We start from the raw sequence: 19,399 nt of genomic DNA, 5'->3' as shown, positions 1-19,399 counted from the left end.
GCAGGTGATGGGCTCTTCTCCCCAAGAAGTACCTCAGATGGAGGGGCTGCAGATGTCCACATGGATCAGATGGTTCTAACGTGAACATGGAACAAATGTACAAATTCTTGGGCACATTATGATTCACCCACTTAGATGAAGATGAATGTTAACACCCACATCACTGTGGTTAATTGCCAAGTGTCCTTGTGGGCTTAATACTCATTCATGCTTAGAGGCCTTTGGGTAACATGAATTCCATTCTGACCATCATGGTACACATGGTCAATGGGACAAAAATGTCATTGGGAGGGTTAACAAAATTGAATGTAAATATATTGAGTAAAACTGTTACTGGGGACTTACTAGTAATACATTATACTCACTTCTGCCACAGAAATCATTTTCTCACATCTGTCCCAGGGCCTTTGCTAAGTACTGTCTATAGACTCCAGTGTCTGTCATCCCCATACCTCGAGCTGCTCTATGGATGGTCAGGATAAACTTCCCAACCCACATTGTCCAATGGGAGTCATTAACTTTTATAGGCCTAAATGGGTTTCTTTAAAAAAGAAAGTTAAAGTTCATGAACATTTTACAGCGATATGTTCAAAGCACAGGCAGTCCTTTGAAACCAAATAGTTCATTAGTTTTAATAATATATCAGAATGGCAGGAGTGTGACCATGGTATGCACTGAGTGGGCTGGATTTCCTGTCCATTTTCACTTCAGTTGTTTGTTTAGTAACTGAAAAGAAACAAAACATGGGGGCTGAAGCAGATTGTTTAAATAATCCAAAGCCTGCTTTCATTGATTTCTTTACTCCTATTACAATGTGTGTGTGTGTGTGTGTGTGTGTGTGTGTGTGTGTGTGTGTGTGAAGGATATTTGATACATGGATTAATGTCTGCGGGAGAACCACAAAGAAGAGAGAAAGGAAACTGGATGGAGTTCCCAGAGCTGGGAACCTGGGCCTTGTTGGTGGTAGTGGGAACTCCCTCAATCCCTTTAGTGTTACATCTTCTTTTCTTAGCATCGCCTCTGCTGAATCAGAACTACCCCTGCTCATCTGCTTTGGAAAATGAAAACCTTTAAGGTGCTCAGGGGCAGACAAGTCCCCTTCATGCCAGCAGTTAAGAAGCAGGACTTGAGGCCTGACAAGTTGGGAAACTTTACTAAGCAAGGCTTGAAAAGACAGAAACACATGATACAGACTCAAATAATACAGAAAACAGTAACGTTCAACAGCTACCTACTATGGCTCAGACCAAAAATAATCCTTTTCCTTTTATAGCTTCAATTTTTATTCTTTGCCTCCTCAAGACGTTGTGTTTCTTGAAAGAAATCAGAGTCTTTGAACTAATGCTGCAGATAATGATCACTGGGTCCCTGGCGCGGCATTGTCCTTTTTGTATCAAAACACTGAAATGAGTGCAATGGGATTGGCAGAGTGAAGTCTTCTGAGCCTTCTAAAGGATGGAGTGTAATGGAATTGGGGTCTTTCTAGTGTGGACCCTTTCAGAAGAGGACCTACCTCTACATAGAGGTGCAGGAGGCATGGTCGGCCATATTGGAAAGAGGCCATGGGGGAGGGTGCTATCAGGGAAAGGGGACTGATGGGGATCCCTTTCTTGGGAATATACTTTTGGTCAGAGTTAGCTGAGAGGAAGGAGAAGTGAGCTACAGAGGGAGGAGCTCACAGGCCACTTCCTGTGACTGCAAACTCTAATGTGGCTGCGTGACCTGGCCATGGCGGTGTGAGGGGATAGCAGAGAGACCCCCAAGTAGCTACCTCAAAATCCACACGACGTCACCGTGAGCACCCTCTAGGGTATCTTCAGCACAGTGTGCGGTACGGGGCTTGTGCAGAGTGGGATGGGGAGCTATGGGATTCATAGCTGGATGATTTGGAACTTGTGTCTCCGTTCACATCCCTTTTTCTCTCCTCCACAGCCTCTAGTAAACTGAGGGGCAAAAATGACTTTGGGATGATCTACTCCCTTGACTCTTTTCCTGGGGTCTGGTACTGTCAGAAAGATGGCAGTTCACAAAGAAGGAGCTCCTCCCTCTGTGGCTCAGTTCTCCTTCCTCGCAGCTAATTCTGACCAGAAGTGTCTCTGTGTGCAGCCATTGTGCTGGCAGCAAGAGTGACAAGAGTTGGTCCCCTACCAGGCCATACCACATCATGCCTGGGCTGGGAGCAGTTTCCTTGTTCTGCAGGGGCATTTTTCTCTTCTTAGCTTTCCTTTTCTGTCAGCCAATATCTCTTCTACATTCGGGTGCCTATGACTGTTCCTGTTAGTGTTCTCTTAGAACAGGTGTAGCAAGAGTATAGACTTTAATGTGGTTCTAGGCAGCGTGAGCTGACTCCTACCCGGGCATTCAGGCTAATGCCCATGGAATCAAGAGGTGACTGACTGGCTTCTCTAGTCATCCTCTACTAACTACCGGTCAGGATTTGTAGCAATTCTAACAATAGGAAATAGCTGTCCTGGGCTGCAAATCCGGAGAGGTGACTTTAAAGAACAAATATGGGACACCTGCTATTTCATCTTTCTACAGAGAACAGGCCAGTGAGAGATGAAAGGCAGAAGGGAATGTGCCTTCTCATTTATCCTTGGAAGGTAGTGACTCTCCTTCCCAGGTTTTCTGGGCCAGTCCCAGTTTATAGCTATTGTCCCAGTGTAATTAGCAATGGGGCCCTCTCTCACTTTAAAGAATGTCCCGGTTTAGATGATAAATTATATGAGTGCCTATTTAGAGGAGATCTGGGCTGTGTGCACAATGGCAAAATCTCTCCACTTCTCTTACTCCATCATATCTCAGACACACATCTTTCCAAGCAGAGCTAATTAGTTTTGCACAAATGGAATTACTAATGACAGATTTACCCTTGTGCTATTATTTTGGCTTGAAATCTATGCTGGACCGAATGGCTGATTGCAGCCAAGGTGATCAGGTCTCACTCAGAGCAACTCCTGAACCCTTAAAATCTCATTTTATGTGACCTGGTTAATTGAGGCATTTTTTTATGTTATTGCTTCATTACGGCCAGGGAATGGAGTGTTTTAGTTACAGTACTTAGACCTTTTCACCAAGATCAACCAATCTAAATTCTGGATTTTAGTACTTCTTGTTGCTCTGATATATATCCAGGCTTTAAGTCATAGTACCATAATCACCATAATGTATAATTTAATGAGAAAATATTCAAATTACCAGATCACTTGAGCTCAACACTGTGAAATCAAATTCTAGACATAATGGCTACAATGGATGATTGGGTTATTCAGATTTGCTTCAGTGTGTGGTTTATCTCTGTTATTTTTCTACTGGGCGTTTATTTCCTCACTTCTCTCTCATTTGTAAATGAATCTTTCCCAGGAAGATTTGGTATCTGCTTCAGTACAAAGGACCAAGTAAGCAAGCTAAGAGAGAGCAATCCAGCTTCTACAGTCTCTTTCTCTGCTTCTTCATCTCCTCTCTCTCTCTCTCTCTCTCTTATTCCCTCTGTTTTCTTAAAACATTTATCTATTTGTTCAAAGTAAATCTCATAACTCAAACTAGTTTGTCACTTCTTGACCAAATATCATCCATCCTGTTTCTTAATTCTGCCTTTTCCTTTCCTGGCTGGAGGAATCTTGACCTCTTCCCATATCCAATTTCTGTCTTAATCCCTCAGAACTGCAAGCACACAGAAGGAAAAGCTCAGCTCCCTCCATGAAGACTAGATGATCATCTTACCCAGAGCTCTGTAACCCTCATTCATACACCGTGTACTTCAGACACTGCTGTGCTGTTTGTATACATGAGCCCAGTTGAGAGCATTCAGCCAATTGTCATTTTTCTGATGGTACTCTTGACAAAGATTCTCAATAAGATGCTATAAATGATGAGGTGTGTGAAGAGATTAACTTCTTTATTAGAGAAAAGCTTATGTTTTGCTTGTGATCTCGTCCCACATTTCTGGGATCATAACAGTTCAAGATGAAGTGGTACGTGTCAGCTCAAGATAAAAAATGAATCTGGGTTAGGCCAGGTGCTGGGTTCAGTTTTCAGTAGACACAGCATGAATTTGAACAAAACGCCTCTTTCATATTCTGTAAATACTAGGTGATTGCATCCACATGAGATCATCTTGTCCTGTCTCAGTTATTTGTGTGAGACATTGGTGTTGTCATCTGATTAAAACCATTTCCCAAAGGCTGATATTTTAAAGGCTTAGTTGTCAGGTGGTAAGATTATAAAGACTCAAATTTCATGAATGGATTAATCCATTGATGAGTTTATAGCTTCAGGGAGTATTACAAGGAGGGCCCTGGTTGGAGGAAGAAGGTCACTGTAGGATTGTCTTTGAAGTATATTTCCTAGCCTTGGCCCCTTCTCAGCCTCTGTTCCCTGACAACCATGAGGTGTTCACACTAAGCCATCTCTGCCTCACCCTAAGCCCACAGCTAAGCTATGGGGCCAAGTGAGCCAGTGAGCCCAAAAAGATCCTTACGATTTTACTCTCAGGTGTTTTGGGACAAGGATAAAAAGTGACTAACATAGATCAGTTGTGTGAGTGACTATCTGTAAACCAAGGGCTCAGGTCTCCTCTTGAATATCACATTAAAGGACATCATGACCAGGATGAACGTGAAGCCACAATAGTCCATCTCATGGAAAAAAAAAAAAAAAAAAGAAGCACAACCTTCTAATCACAGGCGCCACCTCTGTCTGCCTGCACACCATTCGGGCTTGTTTTCAACTGATTTATTTGGTAGAGGGAGAAAAGTTTACCTTGTAGCAGCAATAAAATAATTTTTATGTCCAAGCTATCCAGACCACAATGCATTTCTCTCCAATTCATTTCCTCACAGCAGTCTGTTCTCAACCCGCACACATGTGACATGTTTCTTAATGTCCCCTTTCCCAACAACGAGTACGAGGAAATTCCAAAGAAATATTATCATGATTATTACTATTTTATTTCTCCTTGTTACAGGAAAATCCCAAACTTAAAACTGCAGAGTAATGTAGCTCAAGAAGAAAAAATAAAAGCCTGAAACCAGGAATTAGGACACACAGATTCTAGTGCTGGCTCTGCAATAAATTATCTGTATGACTTTGGGCAAATTGTTTGGCCTCAGGGTCATTGTTTCCCCACCTGTAAAATGAGGTGATTGAATTGGATGGTCCTGAGCTCTACTATTCCACAATTCTCCAATGGGCTGAAGCTCTCCCAAGACCCTCTGGTCCCACAGTCCAGCTTGTGTTACCTCAAAATTCTCTCTCCTATGCTATTAATGTTGCCTAATAACATTTATTTCACCCAGTGAGGCACGGCCATGTGATTGGATTCCCCGAACCCATGCATTTCTCCCAGCCATGGAATCCCAAGTGAATGGGAAGTAAATTAAACCAGTGGATCAAGGACGAGTAGAGACAGTACGGGGTAACCTGGCATCAGAGCTAATGAAGGAAAAGGTGCTTTTCAGGATGGGCCATTGTGGGAACAACACATGATGACAAAATAAAAATCCCATGGGCTTTGGTGCTCCCAAACAGTGTAGGGCATTTTTAAACAAACAAACAAACACTTACGGACTACATGAAACCCCGGGTTCTAGCACCTGCAGGTATTTAAAACTGGCTTGAAAACACCTTCTCATAGGTACTCATTTAAAATTCACCATAGAGGAGTCAGGGTTTATCAGATGCAAACAGGTGAGCAAGAAGTGTAGAAAGATGGGGAAAGACAAGAAAAAAAGAAAGAAACTAGGCACCAAAGATGCCCCAAGTCATCAGTTTGAAGACAATGGTGTGTTGACATTGCAGAGACTAAAATTCAGATGTTTTCCCCTGTGTTTTCTATGGGAAGCCATAGGGTCTCTTCTAGAGAAACAATCATCAGATAATTTACTAAGAGAATGGTGCATTAAGGAGAGCAACGGGCATTTTCAAGAGCAATCTATATAGTTAATATTACCTAAAGGTCAGTTTTAACAAATCAACCAATCAAATAAATCAACAAAAATGAACTTTACAATTTAGGTGGAGGGGGGGGAAGGGGGAAGGGAGGAATGTATTTGTGGAGGTGGGAGGGAAGGGAGGGTAGGGGAAAAACAAAGGAAGAGGTAACAATGCTTGATAGGAAATGTACTCATTACCTTGCTCATGTAACTGTAACCTCTCTGTACAGTATTTTTACAATAAAAAACGTATTTAAAAAAATAGTGCAAATAGGGACTGTCATCAGTATAACATGATTATTTGTTTTTTTCTTTCCTAGATCAACCATTTCCTTCTGTTTAACCTGGAAATTAAACAAGCTTTAGGTATGATATCTCAATGCTGATATGGTCTCCATATTTAGTTGACTTTAGTCAACTGCTTCAAAGGGTTCACAATGAGTTTGTGCTAACACTGAGTCAGGACAGATAACAATAGCTATTTAGTGATTTTCTCTAGGAACACATCACATGTTGAAATTCTCAGGAGGATGGAAAGAAGAGAAAAAGACTTCATGACTGTTCTCAAAGGAATTGTAGTATAGAAACTATTGTGTGTTCCAAACAACTTAAGATAGTCCGAGAAGGCAAATTTCTGGGGAGGCATCTCGCAAGGCAGTAAAGAACAAATGCATTCTGTAAAGTGTGATTGCTGATTGGAGAGGAGACTTGCTCTGAGCTGGACTATTTTCAAGGGATTATGTAAAATGTGACTGCAGGTCAGTATGAAAACTCCATACGATGTTTCAGAATTCTAGAACTCAGTGTACAAACGTGTGTCCTGTGATTAGAAAGAGGTATGGGCGAGTCCCCCTCCGAAAGAGCGTTAAGTGCTTTTCAAGACTTTAGAAGTACATTAATGCACTTAGAAAGGAGAAGGAAACTTCTGGATATTTCTCAAAAGTAAAGAAGAAAACTGCATCACTGGTGTTTGAAGATACTAAGTCCAAAATAATGTCTTTGCGAAATCAATCTATGAAAGAAAATGGACTTCTTTCTGAGACAAAATGAGAGGATGATGGAAAGGTGAAGCCATCCTGTTCAGCTACTAAGTGTTTTAAATTCATTTGAACATCTAGGACTTACAAGATACCCTCCAACTGTTATTTAGAACAAAAAAGAGTAGTGGACACAAAGTGTTTTTTTTACTTAGATTCAAAACAGAAATGTGTAGAAAGATTGATCAATTTATTTATCTCTTTGGAATGATATAATGATACCCCTAAAACTTTTGGAAGGGTGAGTGCATGGACTATAATAATGACTACAGGAAATATGCTTTAGGATATTTCTGATTTAAACAGGACCAGAAGCCAGAGAGTATTAGAACTAAAAGTTCTAATTAGAACAGAAACTGGGATTTAGTTTTCTCCATTCTCTTGTTTCTTAACAGATAAGTGTTGAATCAACCCTTCACCTTTCTCTTGGTTATTTTTTGAAAATTTTTAAAAATTAAAAATATATGTAATTCTTGTGCTGGTCCTCGGGCTTGAACTCTGGGCCTGGACACTGTCCCTGAGCTCCTTTGGCTCAAGGCTAGCATTCTACCACTTGAGCCACAGCTCTACTTCTGGCTTTTTCTGTGATTAATTGGAGATAAGAATCTCATGGGCTTTCCTGTTCAGGCTGGCTTCTGACTGTGATCCTCAGATCTCACCCTCCTAAGTAGCTGGAGTTACAGGCATGAGCCACCAGTGCCTGGCATCTTGGGTAGAGGGAAGACAGTGGTGTGCTTTCTGTCTGGGTGTGATTCTTCCAAGCCCACTTGAGCTGCTCAGCTTTCCTAGAATGACCCTACTTCAGCTTTTTGCCTTTTTGCTTATAAGGGAATCAGGATTGAAAAGAGAAACACATGTATGTGTAATAAACCTTGGTATTTGAGAGGGACTAAACTTTTTACCTGCTTCTTAAAAACAGTCAGCCAAACAAAAATAGAAACAAATGAAAGCTAGTCTATGAAGACTCCTGTTTTAATTTGAGGGCTGGTGTTCATGGCAGGGGCAGAAGACAGGGAGTGGGCGGTGGTGATGGTGATGGTGGAGCCACTCACTGGCCTATGCTGATAGATGGTTAAGTGAAATGAATGGCCTGGTTATAAACTGGTTGGAATGAATCAATTGAGTTGAACAAAGAGAGGCTCATGTGCGGGAAGTTAGGTCCAAATAGGGTTAAAGTAATCACCGTGTGGAAGCTACAGCTGCTGCTCTTGCAATCATGAAATTGATGAGCAGATAATATGCGTGAAACTAGAGAAAGGTCTAATGCTGTTTAGGTGATAAGAAACAAAGGCAGCGGGGGGCTGATGGAGTCCATTAATCTTCAGGGAATAGCAGCACTTGCATTCGCTTGGTAAGGAAAGCCATAAGACTATGAATGAAAAGAGTCACTGCACAATTAGTCAATGCGACTGGAGACCTCAGCTCATCTCTCTGTGTGCATATTACTTTGGTAATTAAGTTGGGCACATTTTAAGATCAGGGGCAATGCGTTAAACTTTTTTATGTAGTGGGTACCATAATATAATAAGAATTATTATTTTAATTAAAATGACTATCATGATATGATATTAATATTCATCCATGTTTACTGTTGATCACATCCCCAAATGACAACAATCCCCTCAAAAAAATCTGATATGTGAATGTGTCAGCTATTTAACTATGATCAGAATAATATGAAGAAATCAAATTATTTTATAAGTACTTTTAAAAAATTATTTAGCGGTTGTACAGAAGGGTTACAATTCCATGAGTCAGGTTATGAGTATAATGCTTCTTCACCCATCTCTCTGATCTCATTGTTACCCATTTTCACTCTCCCATTCCTACCCTGAAGTTACATAGTTCCATTTTTATATAATGTACATTGAATATTCTATCTTGGCTACCCGTCAGCTATACTCAATATACTCCTCAAACAAGGCTGACTCCTATGCCTCAGTGTAGAATTGGAACAGGTTTCTTCTCCTATTTATTGGAAGAGTTCCTGGGAAGTTTAGATGTTCTCCTAAAAGACGATCACTATTAGCCTGTATACAAGGCTGTATGTGGGAATTGATCCTCGCCCCTCAGCATCGCGTGGAACACAGCCACATCTACTGGATTCCAAAGCTCGCACAAGATTGACATCTAAGATTCTCACATTTCAAAAGTGTGGTGCACATCATTTTCCTTGGCTGAATTTAGGAGAGTAAAGTTAGCCATTTGATTCATGCAATATGTTTATAATACTAACTAAAACTTGCATGAAGTTATTAAAGTAATATCATTTTCTTGACAAAAGAATATTTTTTGCCATTAATATTTTCCTGCAGTGTTCAACGTCTCTGGGTTCATGACCGGATGCTGTCTGTCACCCTGGGAGTGGCCAGCGATCACTATGGCTTGGTTATAAACTTGGAGGAAACCCTGGGCAGATTTGGGGACAGAGTGTGACTGTCACAGCACTTAGACACCTGGAGGAGGGGAGCGCCACCTCCTCCAGTTGGCTGCACTCCATTCCAGATTAAAGAAGTTCAAAAAGGTAAATATTAAAGTTACCAGTGCATATAAAGTGACAGCTCTAGGCAGAACAGCTTACATGTTGGCGTGAAACGCACATCATTAGATTCACAGCTACCTTTGGAAAAGACTGAGCAGATGGCACTTTGCTTATGATGTCATGATTTTCTTCAATGATACAGTAGAGGGATGCTTCTTCTTTCTTCAGACTACCCAAATACTGGGCATCTTTAGGGCTGAAGAGAGCAGAGCTCGCCAGGCTTGGTAAGGGTAGGGACAGTTAGGATTGGGCACATGAGCCTCGGCTGCCACTCAACCTCCATTGAGTGTTACTGTCCAAATATCCAAATCCAAGCTCTCAGGCTGACTTTCCTGACCTTGTTCAGAGGGAATTACTTTTAGAACTCTTGGGCCCTGAGTGGGCAATCAAAGTCTTTGCAGTCTTTGTACTTCCTTCTCTTAGATGATGCTATGATAGTGACTCCTGAGGGCGGGGAGGGTCTCTCACTAAGACCAAATGCTTAGCAAAATGTAGCCTTTATTGGATCTTGTCAATGCCACTGGTAGAAGCTGGTAGGGAAAGGATAGCAGAAGAAAAACAAAGGAGGGAGTAACAATGCTCGACAAGAAATGTACTCATTACCTTACTCATGTCACTGTAACCCCTCTGTACAGTGTCTTTACAATAAAATAAATTAAAAAATAAAAATATAACATTTTAATAAACATTGCATCAAAATGAAAAAAATGTAAAAAAATAGTTAACTGAGGGTGATTATTCACTTAGCATAAAAAATGCTAATGTAGGTAGGGCACTGGTGGCACACACCTGTAATCCTAGCTACTCGGGAGGCTGAGATAAAAGCATATAATAATTACATATGGAATCGTATTCACAAAAAATACTACTGCAGCCTGCCAGTAGCTCAGGAGGCTGAGAGCTGAGGACCAAGGTTTGAAGCCAGCATGAGTGGGCAATTCCACAAGACTCTTACCTATAATTAACTAGAACAAAACCAACAACAAATAAGCAGGAAGTAGAGGAGTGATTCAAGTGGTCTTGCACCAGTCTTAAGGGGGAAAGAAAAACCTGATCAGTTCAAGTCCAAGTACCACACAAAAAGGTGAACAACAAAAGTATATGATTACACTTATGCAACATAATGATTTTTCAGTTTATCAATGGCCACATTCAGAACTGCTAAGAACATGGTCTAAGTTTAACTTGTGGTCATTTCCAGCCACATATAAATTGCTGGTCCAGGGGATTGTGTTCCTAGAGGAGCCGCAGGAGTGCCAGTTTGTGTAAGTATACGTCCTGATGTTTGTGGGATGGTGGAAGTCCCACAGACACATTTACCAGGAAATATCACATCACTAAGACACTTGTGACTGCATATGCCTTGGGAAATAAGCCATGCTTTCTCAATGCCTCATATTCTAGAACAAAAATCATGGATGTCTGGCATTTCCATTCCTAAAGCTCCTTCTCCCCATGAGATAGGAAGTGAAGGACCACACTAACCACGCACCTACCAAAGCATCTGGAAGAGCAGCCCACTTAAGCATATGCAAGCCTGACTATTGCCTTATATGGACACAAACTATTCCACGATGAGAATAAAAGAATTCATTGATCAGTTCCCTAGGCATTTAAGTTGTCTGCTGCAGATTTTTCACTCTCAAGAAATGTTCCAAAAAGAATCCTTGTTCAAGATCATATTTGTCACATATATGTATAGGCATGTAAATATATGCACTGTATATTAATATAGAATTATTGGGTGGTGATGCACACCTATAATCTCATCAATTTAGGTAGCAGAGGTCAGAGAGACAATGTTTTGGGCACGGGTGCAAGATTCTATCTGAAAAACAACCAAAGAGTAAAAAAAAGCTGGGCGTGGGTCAAGTGTTAGAGACATCAGAGTCCCTGAATTCAGCCGCTGATACCACTAAAAAAAGATGAAATTGTTGTTGGAGGTTATTTGTATCTTACATTTTTATAGATCTAAATTATCCCCTAAGTAACAGTAACCTCAGTCATTAGGTGGGTGTTACTTTCCCAGGTGATTTTTTAAAATAATACAATTAGAGATTCTATTATTAAACAATAATAATTCCTAGAAAGAAAGACATTTTCTTTGCAAATACTGTTGGCCTAAGACTTCCTCATATTAGAGGGCTGGTTGAGAGCAGAAGGAAAACAACACAGTGCACATTAAAATGTTAGTTACTCTCAGACAAAAGTCATTATAAAGAGCCAAACTGAAAAAAAGAAAGATTAATATCTACTGTGAATTCTAGCTAATGTACAGGGTTATGTGTTGGCTTCTGCTTCCCAGCTGATTCAATGGCTTGCATAGTTGAAGTTTAACTAGTGGTCATTTCCTGCACCAGAAACAGAAGCACAAAGCCTGCTTGTGATAGCGAATGAATCCAGAACACGTTGTTCTGGGTATCAGCACCTTATGACATACCTGCTTTGGGATACTAGAATACGAATAGTAGCCAGCTGATCTAAAATTTGGGGATTAAGCAGCAAATGCTCTAGAGTGGGTCATACACACAGCGAAGCACCAAAGTAAGTATTGTGTCCCAAGAGAAACCTCACAGAGCTCCAAACACTCAAATTCAATTATGGATACCAGAATTCCAGTGGGTGGTTTACCTGTAGGCTAGTCCTCTGGGGAGGCAGGAGCTTCCTCAGGGGTAGGGATAAGTAGTTTGAAAGAAAAAAGTAGGAAAGGGAGAGATGACAGCATGTGTGTGTGTGTGTGTGTGTGTGAGAGAGAGAGAGAGAGAGAGAGAGAGAGAGAGATTGAGAGAGAGAGAGAGGAGGGGGAACAATGGAAGGGTGGGTGACATTAATTGAGTTACATTGTACTCATCCATTGACATGTCATAGCAGCGAAACTCCTTTGTACAGCTATTTGAAAATAAGTCAAAAATATTTTTTAGAGAAGAGAACATTAGGATAGGAACACACACAGAGGAAAGACAGAGAAGAGAGCTGTCTACAAACCACAGAGAGTCCTCAAGGAAATCCAACCGTTCTGACCCTCTGATCTCCGGTTTCCAGATTTCAGAACCCTGGGGAAATACATGCCTGGACTGAGGGGTTTTGTTACAGCAGCTTTTGCAAATAGATAAGGCGCTCTTTTATGTCTAGAATTGGCTGTATTTCTTGGGTCTCAGAGCCATGGTTTTCTTTGTTTCATCCTTTGCTGGCACCTGCGTGTCCAGTAGGGCCCCGCCACTGATGACACACTGAGATATGCCGTGTGAAACACACAATTGATTCTACAGACTCATGAGAAAGATTGGAGGTAGGCCATCTACTGCTAACAGAACAGCCCCTGACCCTGTCCATCCTAAATTCCATACAGATAGCTTTGAACTCAAGTCATGGCATCTTGGTAAACACAATGTCAGGGTCCTCCAGGTATTAGGCAAGATTTTAAGTCTCTTCTCTTTCAAGACCATGAGAACACAGTTGAAGGGCAGGAAATTGGCCCTCCATAGTAGATTGCCCTATGTGTCTATGATTATCTAAACAAACCCTTTATCTCTTTGATGGCTGGAAGTGTATACATATATATATATACATACATACATGCATATATATATATATATATATACATACCTTTAGAAACAATAAATAAGAAATAAGTAAGATGATGACTCTAAAAAAGGACTCCTAAGTTATATATGACCAAACTATTGGCTAAGATACAGCACTGACATAATTGCCACAATTTTTTTTAAATCCCAAGACTCAATTTTGCTTGCCCCTAATAACTGAAGTCTATTTCCAGTTACTTGAGATGAGCACATTTATTCATGCAGAGCATTCTTGAGCTCATGGAGCTGGTTTAGCAATTTTTATTTCCTTCTTGCTCCTCCCATCCTCCACCCCTCACTTATCCTATCCTCAAGGTGCAGCCCCAAACAGCCCCAGCGTTTGGGAGACTCTTCCCCCATCCAGGAAGGATTCGGTGTCATCATCTATTCCAGGGCTGAACTCATTAGTGCCAATGTGTTAATCTCTCAGGTATTTGCTAAGCCTGTTATCTGGAATTGTGGCACACATGGCTTTGTCTTCTGCTGAAGGCTGGGAGACCTCAGGGGAGCATAAAAGCCTGAGGTTTCTAACCTGAAAGGGGCCTTAGAAGCAATCCATGCCTGATTCCTCATTTTCCAGATGAATGGCTGGAGTCTTGGGAGATTAAATGGCTGTCAAGGTCCCTGTGTGCAGCCCTGGGGGTGAACAAGGGAAGTCCCTGCCGCAAGAAGCACAGTGGCAGGAGGCAGCACTGGAAACTAGAGAACAGAACCCCTACCCCACCTCCCATGCTTCTGTGTTCCTTATGTAGTCAGAGGATAAAAATACAAAGTAACTTAGTTACTAACCATTTAGTTAACCCAATAAATACATACTGGCTACCACTTAGAGTTACTTCTCTTGAGAAAACTATGGTCTTGTCTCATGTTTTTTAAAGCCTAACAAAAGAGTTTCATAGATGATAACATTCTTTTAGAGGATACTGAAACTCATCCATTCATTCTCTCACCTATTTGACTCGCGGATGTGGAAATTAAAGCATCTCATTCAGTACATTCACATGATGGCTTCCCTGGAAATATTGACTCAAGGCGATCACTGTAGGGCTAAGACAGATAAAAGCTTAGTTAAAATAAAGAAAAAGAAAACACTTCAAATATCTGTGCTATGGAGGAAATATAAGGAAAATAATCTAATCTGTGGAATTGCCTGGGGGAATGAGATTGAACGCTGTGGGGTGATGACCCTTTACTTTTAAAAATGTTTTTGGAGGTTTTCCTAGCAGCAGGTTGATCTACTCTACTTTGAGTTTCTCAAAATGTGTACCACGGAGCCACCAGCTTCTCAGCCTAGCAACAGGCATTGTGCAGAGAAGAAAATCTCCACCAAATATACCAGGAGGACTGAGGCTTTCTTTCCTAAAGGATTTCTTGGCACTTTTAATATTTAATCTAACATTGTATGTCTTCCTAGAGAATATGGCATGCAAATTTCCAATACAGTTATTGTTTGTTATTGTTTATTTAAATTTATTTTCAAAGGCTAATTTTCTCTATATGGTATATTTATTTCAAATATTAGATTAAAAAATATAGATTAAACACCACACGCTGGTGAGAAATGCGAAGCTTTTGAAATCCATACTTCTAACTAGCTTATCATTTTATGTATTAATCAGAGCAATGGGTTGCTTAGCTAATCCATCCTCTTAAGCTCACAGGTGAAAGGCACAATTATTTGTGATCAATGTAGTATAGATAATGGGTGTGGTTCATTTTGTCTCCTTTAGATTTTAGCTCTTTGTTTTTAATTAAATACCAATTAATGAATTCTAAGTAGCCTACCCACCAAAGTTAATTGTGCTTTTTGCCCTCAGTAAGAACTTATTTGAGTGAAAACAACAGTGAAATAAATGCAGTGGTGACATTTAAAGAGGCCCTCAAAGCCTGCAATTTCAATTTGGTAAATCTGGTTATTTCATGCTTCATAAATATATAAAGTATCAATCAACATTCTGATTGATCAATCCAAACAAAGGATCTTTGATAGAGAAATAGCTAAATGTAAGGGGCATTTTTTTTACAATTAAAGAATAGATCAAATACAACTACATGTTTAATATTTTATTTAGCTCACTTGTTTCTTGCAGTTTGAACTTGTGATTTTGCGCTTGCAAAGAAGTCATTCTATCTGTTGAGTCATGCTACCAGCCCTTTATGCTTAAGTTGCTGTTTATTATTACTGTTACTATTATTATTATTATTGATAGACTATCCAGAGTTTGTCTGGGACCAGCCTCAGACTAATATATTCCTCTCTACACCACTCACACAGTGGGATCGTAACACTACAGGGACATCACCTCAACTGCTGTGTCTACTGATTTCTCCCAGTTCCTGCTCCCTACCGTAACTCTGCTTTCTGCCTGGCCTCCATGAGTTTCTAAAAGTTTCCACTTCCACACCCCTTGAATCTACCTCACCACTCATTTGAGTAGGGAATTCTCAGGTGTTTGTGCAGGATCAAAGTTATGGGGACAGGCCTTTGCCCAATTCTCCTAACATACATACACACATACACACACACACACACACACACACACACACACACACACACACACCTAACACACATCTAACTTCACAACAACCACATAACAACAGAGAAGAGAGACTGTCCATTTAGGAAGGGAAATCAAACAAGATGCTGGAAAGGCAATGGTCTCCAGGTCTGGTCTAATCGTCTCTAGTTTACTGTCAAGGTTTCAGATCATTGCCAGTCAGCAACATTTAATGAACACTAAGTAAAAGAGAGTAAAAAATATTGCTTATAATTATCCCATTACTAGAAGTATTTATAAGAGATATTTATAGGAAAGAGGAGAGAGAGGGGGGGAGAGGGAGAGAGAGAGATGAAACTAGGTAGGAAAGAAAAACTAAGTCACATTGAAAGAGTGAGGAAAGACTCACCACAAGGACTACTAAAAGGAAAATCCCTGAGCCTTATATTGAAATGTCTCCCCCAGTGAGAACTGTTGAACATAAACATGGCCATCTTGCACCCCAGACAAGGCCAAGTTTGAAGGGAAATCCCTTTGCAACACCCGCTGTGACACGAGCTACAGGCAGGTTCTTGGAAAGATCTAGAACTAAGTGTCTACCATGTGATACCAGGACGATACCATTGAATCTGTCATGCCCATGTCCCTTACTCTTTGCAACATTTCTTCAATCTCTTTCATGCTGGATCTGTACAAAGTGAATTTAATCTGAGAGAATTGAGCTCAGACCAGGAGAAACTAATGTGCTGACTTGTGAAAAGTAAGGAATGGATGGATAGTTCCCTACTGAGTTCTCTCACATCAAACCACAGCGTAACATGACCGATTTGTCTGTGAGAACAAATGCCCACGATCCTTAGAAGGGTTAATTCAAAATATGAACTTCCTATTAAGTTCTTTATGTTGTGCTCTGCCTTCCCTGTTAATAAATTTCTCACATGCATCACCACCTGCTGACCCACATGCACACCCAGCTCCAGTCTCTTCCAGTCTGCCATTAGTTTCACCTTGGCATGTCTGTCTAATTCACCCATCCTTTGCACTTTAACCTAGAGACAGAAATTTATCTATTGCCCAGCCAGCTGCCCAGACACAGTCCCCTTGGGCTGATCCACTTCATTAACACACCCGAGTGCCACAGCAGAGTTTGGAAATTACTGCACATAGTTTCTCACACTTCTCCACTCCTCCCCGAATCCAATGCATTCTCTCTTGGCCTTCTAATTCCATCCCACAGATGGATGAGCATTTCACCTCCAGATGTCCCCTGTTCCTTGCCTCTACCAACTTTCCACAATCCACCACCGGAACATGACTTATACCCACCCCATGGTAGCCCAAAGTGCCCCGAAAGGCCTGACGCCTTTGATTGGCTGACTTACAGCTTGTAAAATTTATACAACTTCTGGATTCGACTCTGTAATACACATACATATTTTATGACTTAAGAAGGTCCTTGCCTTTGCAAATATTTGAGTAACTTATTCTTTATGGGTTTGTATGACTTTTAGCCCATCCCATAAGAGACTACAAACATCACAAAGATAGAAGATTGCATTTTGGGGTGGTTGTGTGTGTGTGTGTGTGTGTGTGACAAACAAATCTTTCTTAAATGATTCACTAACTTAAATTAGGCAGGCATAATGAGTTAGGAATACTCTTATGTTTTAAGTTTTACTTGTTCCTTTTGGATAGCCAAATCATTTCTTTTCTACCAGTCCAAGGACAAATATCACTAAGCACCTGAAGCCGTGGAGCAGGTGCCCACTACCTGAAAGATGCTGAGGGTTTGGAGGTGGCTGTTATCCTCATGAACCACCGCCAGCCAAGTAGGCCTCAGCAGCTCTTGAGGTGGTTCTAGGCCTGCAGTGACCAGTATGTTCATAGAACCACAAAAGGAGGCTCAGGCTTTAATGTTCTGCCTTCTGGGAATGTGAGGATCCTCATTTCTCGACAGTATATCAACACTGTGTTCCCTGAAGGTGGTAGGATTCAAACGTTACCATCTCTAATATCTCAAAGCAGCTGTAGGTTAACATGACCACTGGGAATGGGAAATGTGTTAGAACAAGAACCTGATTACAAAAGTGATTTCTTTTTGTTTTTTTGTTTTTGTTTTTGTTTATATTTTTATTGTAAAGATACTGTACAGAGGGGTTACAGTTACACAAGTAAGGTAATGAGTCCATTTCCTATTGAGCGTTGTTACCTTCTCCTTTGTTTTTCCCCCCACCATCTCTTCCCTCCCCACCTCCCTGATCCCCCCCAAGTTGTAAAGTTTGTTTTCAACATAGTGTCTTGTACATCTCATGGTTACAATGGGTCAACCTGTATTCTTTTTTTGGGTCCGGTCGTGGGGTCTGAACGCTGTCCCTCAGCTCTTCAGCTCAAGGCTAGCGCTCTACCACTTGAGCCACAGTGCCACTTCTGGCTTTTTTTCTTTTTGCTTATGTGGTGCTGAGGAATCGAACCCAGGGCCTCATGCATGCAAGGCAAGGGCTCTACCACTGAGCCACCTTCCCAGCCCTCAACCTGTGTTCTTATTTCAGCATTTTGTTATTTCCCTTCCCCTCCCCAAATTAGAAAAAAAAGTATATACAAGATGCAGGGCACCAGAATCAAATACAGTGAAAATGGGTTATACCATGGGGAAAGAACATAAAAAAATACATGATACATTATTAATACAAAACAATAACAAGAAAGATAAAACGACCTGTGTCCCTATCTTGGAGTTCATTTTGCTTAGCATCATGTTATATGGTCATGTGTACATAGTTATGCAAAAGCAATTTCTACCATTGGAAGAGGTACAGTTTATTTTTGTCATGAAAGGGTGGCTAAAAGTAGAGCAGAAGACTGAAAAAATAAATTTAATTGTAATATAAAGATGATGTTAAAATGGTTTAAGGGGTAAGTGATTTTTTTAAAGTCCTAGATTGGTCAAGGTGGCTGCTAGACCAGCTTTTGATGAAGAATGCTCTCAGTGAAGGCGTTGTGCAAGCCCAGCTGCTCCAGTTCCATTCAACAGAACAGCAGCCATCCCCTCCTGCTCCTCCTGCTGTGTGAACAGGTGTGACATGCCTTTGACTCAAGGCCATGAAAGGTGACTGGAAGTTAAACAAAACCAAGACAAAGAAGTGAAAGACAGAAAGTAGGGTCCCCATGCTGCCTGCTGATGAATAATTTGCTGTTACTTGAAAAGGAAGGATGATCCAGTCTCTGGTCAGGATGAAGGATCCAAAGTCTGACAGACTGCAACTGACAACTATTAAACTGAATGTTTTCTCTCTACCTGAAAAGCAGGAAGATGGACCTACAAAGGGTTAAGTGTAAGTTTTGTAGTACATATCTTAAATGTGAAATATTTTGAAATAAATTATCTGTGGCAGTGGGTAAATACACCAAGCTTTTTAGATGGAATTACCATGAAGCTACTTTATGTAGAAAAGGCTAGCAAGTTCTTTTTTTTTAAATATGAAGGCCATGGGACAAAAGGAAGAATGAGGCTCCAAAACCTGCAATTCCTTTTTTTTTATTTTGAAAATACTGTACAGAAGGGTTACAATTACATGGGCAAGATAATGAGTACATTTCTTATCAAGCATTGTAGCCTCCTCTTTTGTTTCCCCATCCCATCCCTTCCCATCCTCCCCCTGCCCCCCCACCCAATCCTCCCCACTCCCCCTTCACCAAAGTTGTAAAGTTCGTTTTCGACATAACGACTTGTACATCTCATTGTTGCAATGGGTCCACCTGTATCCCTATTTAAACAATTTGTTTTTCCCCTTCCCCTCCACAAATT

This window comes from Dipodomys ordii, unplaced genomic scaffold (assembly GCF_000151885.1).
Source record: "Dipodomys ordii isolate 6190 unplaced genomic scaffold, Dord_2.0 Scaffold9, whole genome shotgun sequence".
Taxonomy (NCBI): Eukaryota; Metazoa; Chordata; class Mammalia; order Rodentia; family Heteromyidae; genus Dipodomys; species Dipodomys ordii.
The sequence above is the reverse complement of the archived record's forward strand: the minus strand, read 5'-3'. Positions refer to the sequence as shown.